An 11215-nucleotide genomic window follows, 5' to 3' on the forward strand; every position below is an offset into this window, starting at 1 on the left:
TAGGAGAAGAGAGAGAGGGGAAAAAAAAAAAGAGGAACGGGGACCAAGCTGTCAGGGGCGCCCTAGTGGCCTCTTTCAGTACACTCCAATAGCCAACTCAAGACACAGACAAAAGGATTATTTTCAAGGCTTTAATCCTTTTACAACTTAATGACTCTTTCAGATGCTAATCACCAGCGACTAAGCAATGAACAGCAGAGTAGCCTATGCTCTGAGTAGGCAGTTGATCCCCATTTGAAGGAGAATCGCCTGAAGACCCTGAACTTATGGGCTAGGGAGAGATCCTCCCTCTTTCCCTTGGGTCCACGGGACGCGGCCGTTGCTTGCATGCCAAACGGGTGCTATGCCTCCTTTCTGTGCCCTCCATCGCTCGTCGCTCCCTGCATCTGCGTCGAGCGTCTAGCAAGCCCCCCTCCTGCACTTTCTCACTGCCAGGGTCACTATCTATCTCAGGAATGCCGGCAGGAGGAATCTCTGGCAGTTGCTGTGCCTGTGAGGGATGAGCAGGCTCCTCTCCCACGGAATGCTGATCCTCCTCAGAATCAGAACTGCACTGGGGTTCTATTGGCTCAGTTTCCACCCTGACAGTCTATAAGTCCCCTGGCAAAGGCAAAGTACAGGCTGAAGAGGCAGGACTGCAGCTTGAGATCGATAGGCATATGGTCAAGGAACACCTAATTACTTTGAATGAGTTCAAATGTCCAGGACCGGGTAAACTGCATCCTAAAGTAATAAAGGAACTGGCAGAAGAGCTCTCAGAACACTGTCTATTATCTTTGAGAAATCATGGAGGATGGGTGAAGTGCCAGATGACTGGAGGAGGACTAATGTTGTCCCTATCTTCAAAAAGGGTAAAAAGGAGGAACCTGGGAACTATAGACCAGTCAGTCTGACATCAATCCCTGGGAAAATTCTGGAGCAGATTATCAAGCAATAAGTATGTAAGCACCTTGAAAACAATGCAGTGATTACTCGAAGCCAACATGGATTTGTCAAAAACAAGTCCTGCCGGATGAACTGATCTCATGTTTTGATCAGGTCCCCTCCCTTGTAGACTGTGGGAATGCTGTGGACATAATATACCTCAACTTCAGCAAAGCTTTTGACAAAGTGCCCCATGATCTCCTGGTTAGCAAACTAGCTAAAAGTGGGCTAGATGAAACAACGATCAGGTGGATCCACAGTTGGCTAGAGAATTGGACTCAAAGAGTGCTTATCAATGGGATCTTCTCAAACTGGGGAGAGGTAACAAGCGGGGTACTGCAGGGCTCAGTCCTGGGCCCAGTGCTCTTCAACATTTTTATGAATGACTTGGATGAGGAGGTGCAGGGAATGCTTATCAAATAGAATTCAAAGTGATCTTGATAGGCTGGAGTGCTGGGCAGAAAACAACAGAATGAAATTTAATAGGGATAAATGCCAAGTTCTGCACCTAGGAAAAAGAAACCAAATGCACAGTTACAAGATGGGAGATACTTGGATCAACAATACTACAAACGAGAAGGATCTTGGAATTGTTGTAGATGACAAGCTGAATATGAGCCAACAATGTGATGTGGCTGCAAAAAAGGCATATGCTATTTTGGGCTGCATTAATAGAAGCATAGCTTCCAAATCCCGGGAAGTACTAGTTCCCCTCTACTCAGCACTGGTTAGGTCTCATCTGGAGTACTGTGTCCAGTTCTGGGCACCACACTTTAAGAAGGATGCAGACAAGCTGGAGAGGGTTCAGAGGAGGGCAACAAAGATGATCAGGGGACTGGAAACAAAGCCCTATGAGGAGAGACTGAAAGAAATGGTCATGTTTAGGCTTGAGAAGAGAAGACTGAGGGGAGATATGATAGTGCTCTTCAAGTACTTGAAAGGTTGTCGCAGAGAGGAAGGCCAGGATCTCTTCTTGATCATCCCAGAGTGCAGGACACAGAATAATGCGCTCAAGTGACAGGAGGGCAGATTCCTGCTGAACATCAGGAAAAACTTCCTGACTGTTAGAGCAATATGACAATGGAACCAATTACCTAGGGAGGTAGTGGGCTCTCCCATGCTGGAAGCATTCAAGATGATGCTGGACAGCCATCTGTCAGGGATGCTTTGACTTGGATTCCTGCGTTGAGCAGGAGGTTGGACTCGATGGTCTTATAGGCTCTTTCCAACCCTACTATTCTATGATTCTATGAGTCTGGTGTATGCATTAATCAGATGGTGTATTAACCTGAATCCGGTGTATGTATTTACCATTATTAGAGCCGGTGCGGGTAGACCATGGCTAAAGCAAACCAGTGGAGGGAAAGGGGTATTTTTGTGGGGGAGGCAGGATGGAGTGGAAAGAAGAGTAAGAACATAAGAAGAGCCCTCCTGGATCAAGCCAAAGGCCTATCTAGTCCAGCATTCTGTTCCCAGAGTGGCCAAACAGATGTGAACTTGTAAATAACATGCTGTCTGAAGTGGGATTTTACAGCTAAGTAAACAGTTCTGGGATTAGGCTGTAAAGTCCTGCTCTGTTAAAAAAAGTGGACTGAACATATGAAATATGTTTGAACATATTTATTGTTATTAGTTGCTGATTCACCTAGTGATTAAGTCATAGTCCTCTAGGTGACTTACGTACAAAATCCAGCCTTCGATTCACCTAGCCCAAACATGTCTTCTCTGACAGGCAGTGCTCTTGAAAGTCTCCAGCAGAAGCCCTGCTACCTGTGATCTTTTTTATTTGGAGGTGGATGGCTCTAACTTGATGCTTTGGGCACATAAAGTATGTGCTCTGCTACTGATTTATGGCCCCTCCCAAAGGAAGCAGGATTGTACCTTTGCTCTGCAGCCAGATCCTAAAGCACGGCTTATTCTGAAGTAAATCCTGCTGAATTCAGTGGGATTTACTTCCAAGCCTCCAGATTAACAATCGCACATGCAACACTATGCATGTTTCCTCAGAAGTAAATCCCACTGTGGCGGATATGAGTATTAGCTATGATACAATTTAGAGACAGGACACATCTGAAAATCAGTTGCTGTGGGACAAACAGTGGGGAATGGATGTTGCCTTCCTACCCTGTTGGGGTCTTCCTAGATGCACCTGACTGGCCGGTGTTGAATGCTGAATTAGATGGACCCAGCAGGGCTTTCCTTATATTTTTATGAAACAAGAAAACCTGTGAAAGGAAACATGACTCAAAAGGAAAGTGAAATGGGGATCAGGTGGCAAAAGCCTGATATATAGTTTAGTTTGGAAGGCATTATGAATCCTAAAGCCAAACATGCAAATATAAAATGACTTCAGTATCATTTAAAAAAACAACCACATTTGTATTATAGTGTGCGCGTGTATGTTTATAGTAGAAATCTTCCAAACCGCTGTATTCCACAAGAAAATATGACTCCATAAAAAGAACATGTTCGGTATGTCAATGGTGCTGTCAGTTACTCAATAAGATTTCATTTGAAACTTCCAGTGGTGTCAATCAGAAAAATTTATTGAGAGTAGTTGGAAAGAAACCCCCAGCTTGGATGAGTGTAGGAAAATCATTAGGTAGGTTCTTAGATAATTCCAGGGCTGAAAGAATGTTGTGTAGTGAATCAGTTCATTTTGGAATCATCAAATATCTGCAAACCTTAAATAATATTGAAAATGATATAAGCAATGCAGCGCAGCCCCATTTTTTAAATTATTGCGGCACTTAACCCATGAAACATGGCAGTGAGATTGCTTAAATTAGAGCATTGCTCAATGGAATTTTCCCAATAGGTCTGGCTGACAAAGAACACCTAAAAATAATGTAATACATTATCCCTGGAAACAAGTATATTGCTACACTTTGATCATTACATTTAGTGTGGGCAGGGGAGTTCACAACAGTTCATATTGATTAATTTTGTACTCGTCAGTATAGATTAGTATTTTCTAAAACAACAACAACAACAACAACAGGAAGCAGGCTTTATACTTTGTTTATAAGATTTTTAACTGACCTCTCAGGGTGCGCTGCCCTCATAAGGTGGCTTACAATATTACAAAAACAGAACATTCAAATTACAATTAAACACACATACATAGCAGCAGAAGCTAATGACGTTCAAACACCAAATATGTAGTGGAATACATGTGTCTTCAGGTTTGTTTGTTAAAAACAAACAAACAGCAGTGATGAAGGCAAATGTATTTCCCTGGGGAGAGAGTTCCAAAGGTGAGGAGCCACAACTGAGAAAGCCCTGTCCCTAGTATCTGCTGGCCTAATGGCTTTTGCTGGTGGACCAGAGAGTAGGGCCTCTTAATGCTTGGGCAGGCTCATACACGTGTAGGCAGTCTTTCAGATAATGTGGTCCCAAACCATTTAGGGCTGCAGGGATGGGTTGCAGGTCGATCTCCAGACGTTTTGGACTCTAACTCCCAGCATTCCTGATCATTGGCCATGCTGACAGGGCTTTCTGGGAGTTGAAGTCCCAAACATCTGGAGATCTACCTTCTGTCCACCTGTTTTAAGGGCCAAAATCAGCACCTTGAACTGGGCCTAAAAACAAAAAGGCAGCCAATGTAAACACTACAGAGTTGGAGTAATATGATCCAAACACCTAGCTCCCACAGATGTTCTAGCTTTTGCATTCTGTGCCAGATGTGGTTTCTGAATCATCTTCAAGGGCATCCCGACATAGAGTACATTATAACAATCTAACCTGGTGTATGTGTCACTGCGGCTAGGTCAGCTTTGTCTAGATAGGACTGCAGCTGTTGAATAAGCCTAAGTGGATAAAAAAGCACCCTGCCCACCTCCATCTCCATAGATAGCGTTGAGTCCAGGAGCACTCCTAGACTGCGTACCTGGCCCTTCAGGGGGAGTCTGACTCCAACCAGGGTCAACCCTAAACCTCCATCTAGATCAATGGATTTCCCAACTCATCGTACTTTTGTCTTATCCTGATTAAAGGGATCTCTACACCTCAAGTTTATTGCGCATTCATGGTTGTTCACTCACTGAATTGTGCGGGTCCATTACATGACACCATCGTTGTCCAGTCATTATTCCACTACTTCCTCCCACCTATCCCGTGTTTTCCTCAAACAGGAAAAAATGGGGTATTTTTCCAGATACGCGCAAATGGAGCGCCATGTCCTCCCCGTGTATTTCTCCCCTAGCATGAATGAAGCGCTGAGTGCGGTTGTTGGGGGCGTGGTCATGATGTCGATGGTGGTGACGAAGGCCTGATGGGCGTTCAGCCTTCCCGCACCTGCGCCATGTTGGCTCCTCACCATTTTCAGCATGCCTGTTCAAAACAGAGTGGCACAGCAGCAGCGCATGGTGGTGGTGGGGGAGCGGCAGGGCAGAGGAGCAGCAGAGGGGCTGAGCAGCAGGGACTGGCCACAAGCATGGAAGACGGAGGCGGGGCCCGGGGAGATCTGCATGTCCGCATGTCAGTCCCCATCCACCAGTAATGTGCAAGGGGAGGGAAAGGGGCAGGAACTCAGGAGCAAGTATCGCTGAACCTGGAGCGTGTGTAATGCCTCTTCATGGAAACATAACTCTATGGGAACGGCCATCTACAGAGAAGGAAGCGCGTGTAAAGGGAATCAGTTGTGATCCTGCATTTAAAATGGAAGCAGAAAGCTCTGTTTTAAATGCAGGATTTTCGGCTGATGTAGAAATCCCCTAAGTTTCAGCTTGTTAACCCTCATCCATTCCAATACTGCTCCAGACACCTGTCCAGGGTTTAAGTGCCTCTCTGAGATTAGATGGTGGAAAAGAGAGGTAGAGCTGTGTGTCATCTGTAGACTGATGACATCTTTGCTCAAACCTCTGGATGACTTCTCCCAGTAGTTTCATGTAGATGTTAAAAAGCATGGGGACAAGATGGAAACTTGAGGCACCCCAAATGTCAGTGGCCAAGGGGTGGAACAAAAGCCTCCCAGCACCACCTCCTGAGTCTGTCCCCCTAGGAAGGACCAGAGCCACTGCAACACTGTGTCCCCCAAATCCCATCCCAGAGAGATGGTCCAGAAGGATACCATTGTCAATGGTAGCGAAAGCTGCTGAGAGGTCCAGGAAAACAAATAGAGTCATACTCCCACCATTCATTCCCAGCCTAAGTCATCCACGAGGGCGACCAAGGCAGTTTCTGTCCTATAACGAGGCTGGAAGCCAGATTGGGATGGATCTAAATAATCAGGGTCATCCAAAACTATTATAGAACAAACAGGTTAGAGCAGTCATTCCTAAACACTGCAGAGGCAGTGTTACTGTGCCATGAGGCAACTCCTAGTATACCTCAGTAATGGCGCAATCCTATGCATGTTTAGACAGGAAAAAGTCATACAACTCCCAGCATTCCCCATGCATAGGGCTGCACCTTAAATATTTAAAAGTTCCTTTGAGTGCCAAATGCTCACTGCCTCCAGAAGCCAGCAGTCCTTTCACGTGCACGGCCTGGGGTAGCCCTGCCTCCCTCCACTGACCCTGAGGACTCCTCCTCAGACCCTGCTGCAGTGCAGAAGGGCCCCTCTGTACTTCAGAACCATCTCCAGGGGCAGCAGGAGGCCCTGATCATTTTGGCACCACATTTGATGTCAGTGGACAGCTTTGGAGTGAGTAGCTTAAGGCTTGTAGCTCAAATGTTTAAAGTCAATGTATTCAACGGTTATGTGGGAACAGGGCTATCTCACGCTCACCACTTTTCCAGGGGATCGGAAGTTCTAGGGACAGCTTATGGTGGTTAGGTTTTGGGGGGGGAGCGGGAAGGAGAGAGTACTGGAGAATCAGGGTGACAAAATGTTTGAGATCTGTGATGGATCTCTTCTCCCTTAAAGAAATTGTTTTTTAAAACAGCCATGAGAGGGATTTGGTTTGGAACTTTTGGGGAGGGAGCTTAGCCCTTCCTCCTGCACCATTTTCCTGATGTAAATTGCAAACAGCAGCTTGGGGGATTATTTACTTTGGGAAAATGGAAGTGAGGAAAAAAAACCCTATTCCTAGTGCTGCATTCCATACCTACCATGTAGTTTGGCACTTCATATTAGAAATGTACAAGCGGAGCACAGGAAAGCAGGTGGGTACAAAGATATGGAATCTGTTGGTGAGCGCAAAAGCAGCAGCATACTCTTACAGTTTCCCAAGGTGCAGTAAGCAATGAGACCCATTGCCTTGTAAGTAAACCCCATTGAACTCACTGGGACTTCCTTCAGAGTAAACATGCATAGGACTGAGCTGCCTGTGACTGTCCAAAGCAACATAATACTTTAAATGAGACTAGGGGCTCCTTCTGCCTGAGGAACTATGGACGGAGGTCTGTAATGTTGTTCAGGAGGCAGCAACTCAATCCATCCCAAAGAAAAAGAAATGCAAGAAAGCAAAGTGGCTGTCTGATGAGGCTTTACAAGTAGCTGAGGAAAGAAGGGATGCGAAAAGCAAGGGAGAAAGGGGAAGATATACCCAACTGAATGCAAAGTTCCAGAGAATAAGGAGAGTCAAGAAGGCCTTCTTAAATGAACAATGCAAAGAAATCGAGGAAAACAATAGAATGGGAAAGACTAGAGATCTTTTCAAGAAAATCGGAGATTTCAAGGGAACGTTTTGTGCAAAGACAGGCATGATAAAGGACAAAGAAGGCAGGGACCTAACAGAAGCAGATGAGATTAAGAAGAGGTGGCAAGAATACACAGAAGAACTATACAGGAAAGATCTTAATGTCCCTGATAGCCATGATAGTGTGCTCACTGAACTTGAGCCGGACATCCTCGAGAGTGAAGTCAAGTGGGCCTTAGGAAGCATTAGTAACAACAAAGCTAGCGGAGATGACAGTATTCCAGCTGAGCTATTTAAAATCCGAAAAGATGATGCTGTTAAAAGTGCTGCACTCAATATGCCAACAAATTTGGAACACTCAACAGTGGCCACGAGACTGGAAAAGGTCAGTTTACATTCCAATTCCAAAGAAGGGCAATGCCAAAGAGTGTTCAAACTACCGTACAATTGCGCTCATTTCACACGCCAGCAAGGTGATGCTCAAAATCCTACAAGCTAGGCTTCAGCAGTATGTGAACCGAGAACTAACGGAAGTACAAGCTGGGTTTCGAAGAGGCAGAGTTCAAATCGCCAACATTCGCTGGATCATGGAGAAAGCAAGAGAATTCCAGAAAAACGTCTATTTCTGCTTCATTGACTATGCTAAAGCCTTTGATTGTGTGGATCACAACAAACTGTGGCAAATTCTGAAAGTGATGGGAGTACCAGACCACCTGTCTCCTGAGAAACCTGTACAAGGGTCAAGAAGCAACAGTAAGAACCAGACATGGAACAACCGATTGGTTCAAAATTGGGAAAGGAGTACGACAAGGCTACATATTGTCGCCCTGCTTATTTAACTTATATGCAGAGTACATCATGAGAAACGCCGGGTTGGATGAATCACAGGTCGGAATTAAGATTGCCGGGAGAATTATCAACAACCTCAGATACGCAGACGATACCACCCTAACGGCAGAAAGTGAAGAGGATCTAAAGAGCCTCTTGTTAAGGGTGAAAGAGGAGAGTGCAAAAGCTGGTTTGAAACATTAAAAAAACTAAGATCATGGCATCTGGCCCCATCACTTCCTGGCATATAGAAGGGGAAGAAATGGAAGCAGTGACAGATTTTATTTTCTTGGGCTCTAAGATCACCGCAGATGGTGACTGTAGCCATGAAATTAAAAGACGCTTGCTCCTTGGGAGGAAAGCTATGGCAAACCTAGACAGCATAGTAAGAAGCAGAGACATCACCTTGCTGACAAAGGTCCGTACAATCAAAGCTATGGTTTTCCCAGTAGTAATGTATGGCTGTGAGAGCTGGACTATAAGGAAGGCTGAGCACCGAAGAATTGATGCTTTCGAACTGTGGTGCTGGAGAAGACTCTTATGAGTCCCCTGGACTGCAAGGAGGTCAAATAAGTCAATCCTAAAGGAAATCAACCCTGAGTGCTCATTGGAAGGACAGATCCTGAAGCTGAAGCTCAAATATTCTGGCCACCAATGTGAAGAGAAAACTCCCTGGAAAATACCCTGATGCTGGGAAAGACTGAAGGCAAAAGGAGAAGGGGACGGCAGAGGATGAGATGGCTAGATAGCATCACTGATGCAATGAATATGAACTTGAGCATGTTCTGGGAGAGAGTGGAGGACAGGAAGGCCTGACCTGCTATGGTCTATGGGGTCACGAAGAGTCGGACACGACTTAACGACTGAACAACAAGGGGCTTCTTCACATGGAGCTTTTATCCTGCTATTGAGACCGCTCACTCACAGAAGTTTGCGGGCCCTTTAGTTGATGTTATGAACCTCCAGGACGTCTCCTGCACAAAATGACCTTTATTCCATGTTATAAATAGATCGGAGATAATGAGGCATCAAATTACCCTGCTTGTGGACCGCTTGAGTTCCCTCCGTGAAAAAGGAAAAGCCGCAAGAAGCAAGCTAGATCAATGAAACATATGGAAGACTCAGATAAGGGGGTGAACGAGGGGGAATGGGGAAGGGGAAAAGGAAGTACATGTAAAAGGAGTCCATTGTGATTCTGCATTTAAAACGGAAGCAGAAAGCCCCCTTTTAAATGCTGGATTTTAGGCTGGGGTAGAGATGCTCCTTAGGATTTGCTGCCTCAGAGCCCAACAGCAACCTCACTGCACTGTCAAGAGGGAGCCTGATATTAGTCCAAAGTTGCAGTGACATTAGGTGAGTCTGTTATTGCCCTGAAGTTAAAGAGGCATTAATTGCAAATAAATAAATAGCCTATGAAGATTCAAAGGTTCCCATTTCACCTCCCAATTTGAGTGCTAAGCATTATTGATGTGCATACCAGTCAGCATGCAACTCCTCAGCATGCAACTCCTTTGCTGAGGGAACTGCACTGGCTGCCTATTTGCTACCGGGCCAGGTTTAAGGTATTAGTACTTGTGTACAAAGCCCTAAACAAGTTGGGACCAGGAAACCTGAACGAGCACTTCCTTCCTTACCTTACCAACCTGCCCAGTCACTGAGGTCATCGAAGAGCATGTCCTTGGTGGTTCCACATGGACCCATGGCCCGGCTGGAGTCCACCAGGAGAAGGGCCTTCAGTGTGGTGGCCCCCTTCCTGTGGAACTCGCTGCCTTCAGAGGTCAGGCACGTGCCAACAGTGTGTTGCTTTTGGTGCCTCCTGAAGACATTGTTATTTCAAGAGGCCTTCCTTGAGTGACCAGCCATGGTTTATTAAGTTCAGAATTGTTTCTTTTAAAATGTTTTAATTGTTTTAACATCATGTTTTATTCTTTTATCTTTGTTGTTCACCGCTCTGAAATCTTTTGATGTGGAGCACTATATAAATGAAGGGCTGCGGTGGCTTAGTGGTTAAGACGCTGAACTGCAGACTGGAAGGTCGGCAGGTCAGCAGTTCGAGACCCTGGTGCTGCGTGACGGAGTGAGCTCCCGTCTTCAGTCCCAGCTCCTGCCAACCTAGCAGTTCGAAAGCAAGAAATTACAAGTAGATAAATAGGTACCGCCTCGGCGGGAAAGGTAACAGCGTTCCGTGCACCTCAGTGTTCAGTCATGCTGGCCACATGACCACGGAAGTGTCTTCGGACAGCGCTGGCTCTTCGGCTTAGAAACGGGGATGAGCACCGCACCCTAGAGTCGGACACGACTGGTTGGGGACACCTTTACCTTTTACTATATAAATATTGTAAATAAATAAATAAATAAATAAATACCAGTCTACATTTTACAACCTTGAAACAAACTACTCTTATTCTGAACTATCTTCCATATATCTCTATTGCATGCAATTGAATTCTTAAGAGACATCAGAGATTTCTTAAGATGCCAAGTGTAATAGGGAAGAGAGTTCTTCGGAGCAAATGAGAAGAAAATTGGAGGGTTTCTGCTCTGAAAGGTGGCCTAGAAATCTTTAAAATAAATAAACTCTTGCTTTGTTTTAGTTTTACTTGGCAAGGTTTTTATAACATCTGAGAGCTAATTCCCATGAGTTGCCGTACTGGTAGGATGTGAATTGGAGTTGTGTTGATCCATGTAGAGTCAGACTGGTGATGAAGGAAGTGGCCATGTGCTGCCACATGCCTGACTTCCAAATCTACTCACAACCAACCAAATTTTGCAGAGTTGACTTGTGAGCTGAACCTGTGGCAAAGAGATCCCATGACCACTTCCAGCATTACTAGAACCACCAAACCCATATTCTCAACATGCCATGTGAGTTGCCTGTC

Source organism: Heloderma suspectum, chromosome 3 (genome assembly GCF_057233095.1).
Source record: "Heloderma suspectum isolate Gila_16-S chromosome 3, 16-S_ref, whole genome shotgun sequence".
Classification (NCBI taxonomy): Eukaryota; Metazoa; Chordata; class Lepidosauria; order Squamata; family Helodermatidae; genus Heloderma; species Heloderma suspectum.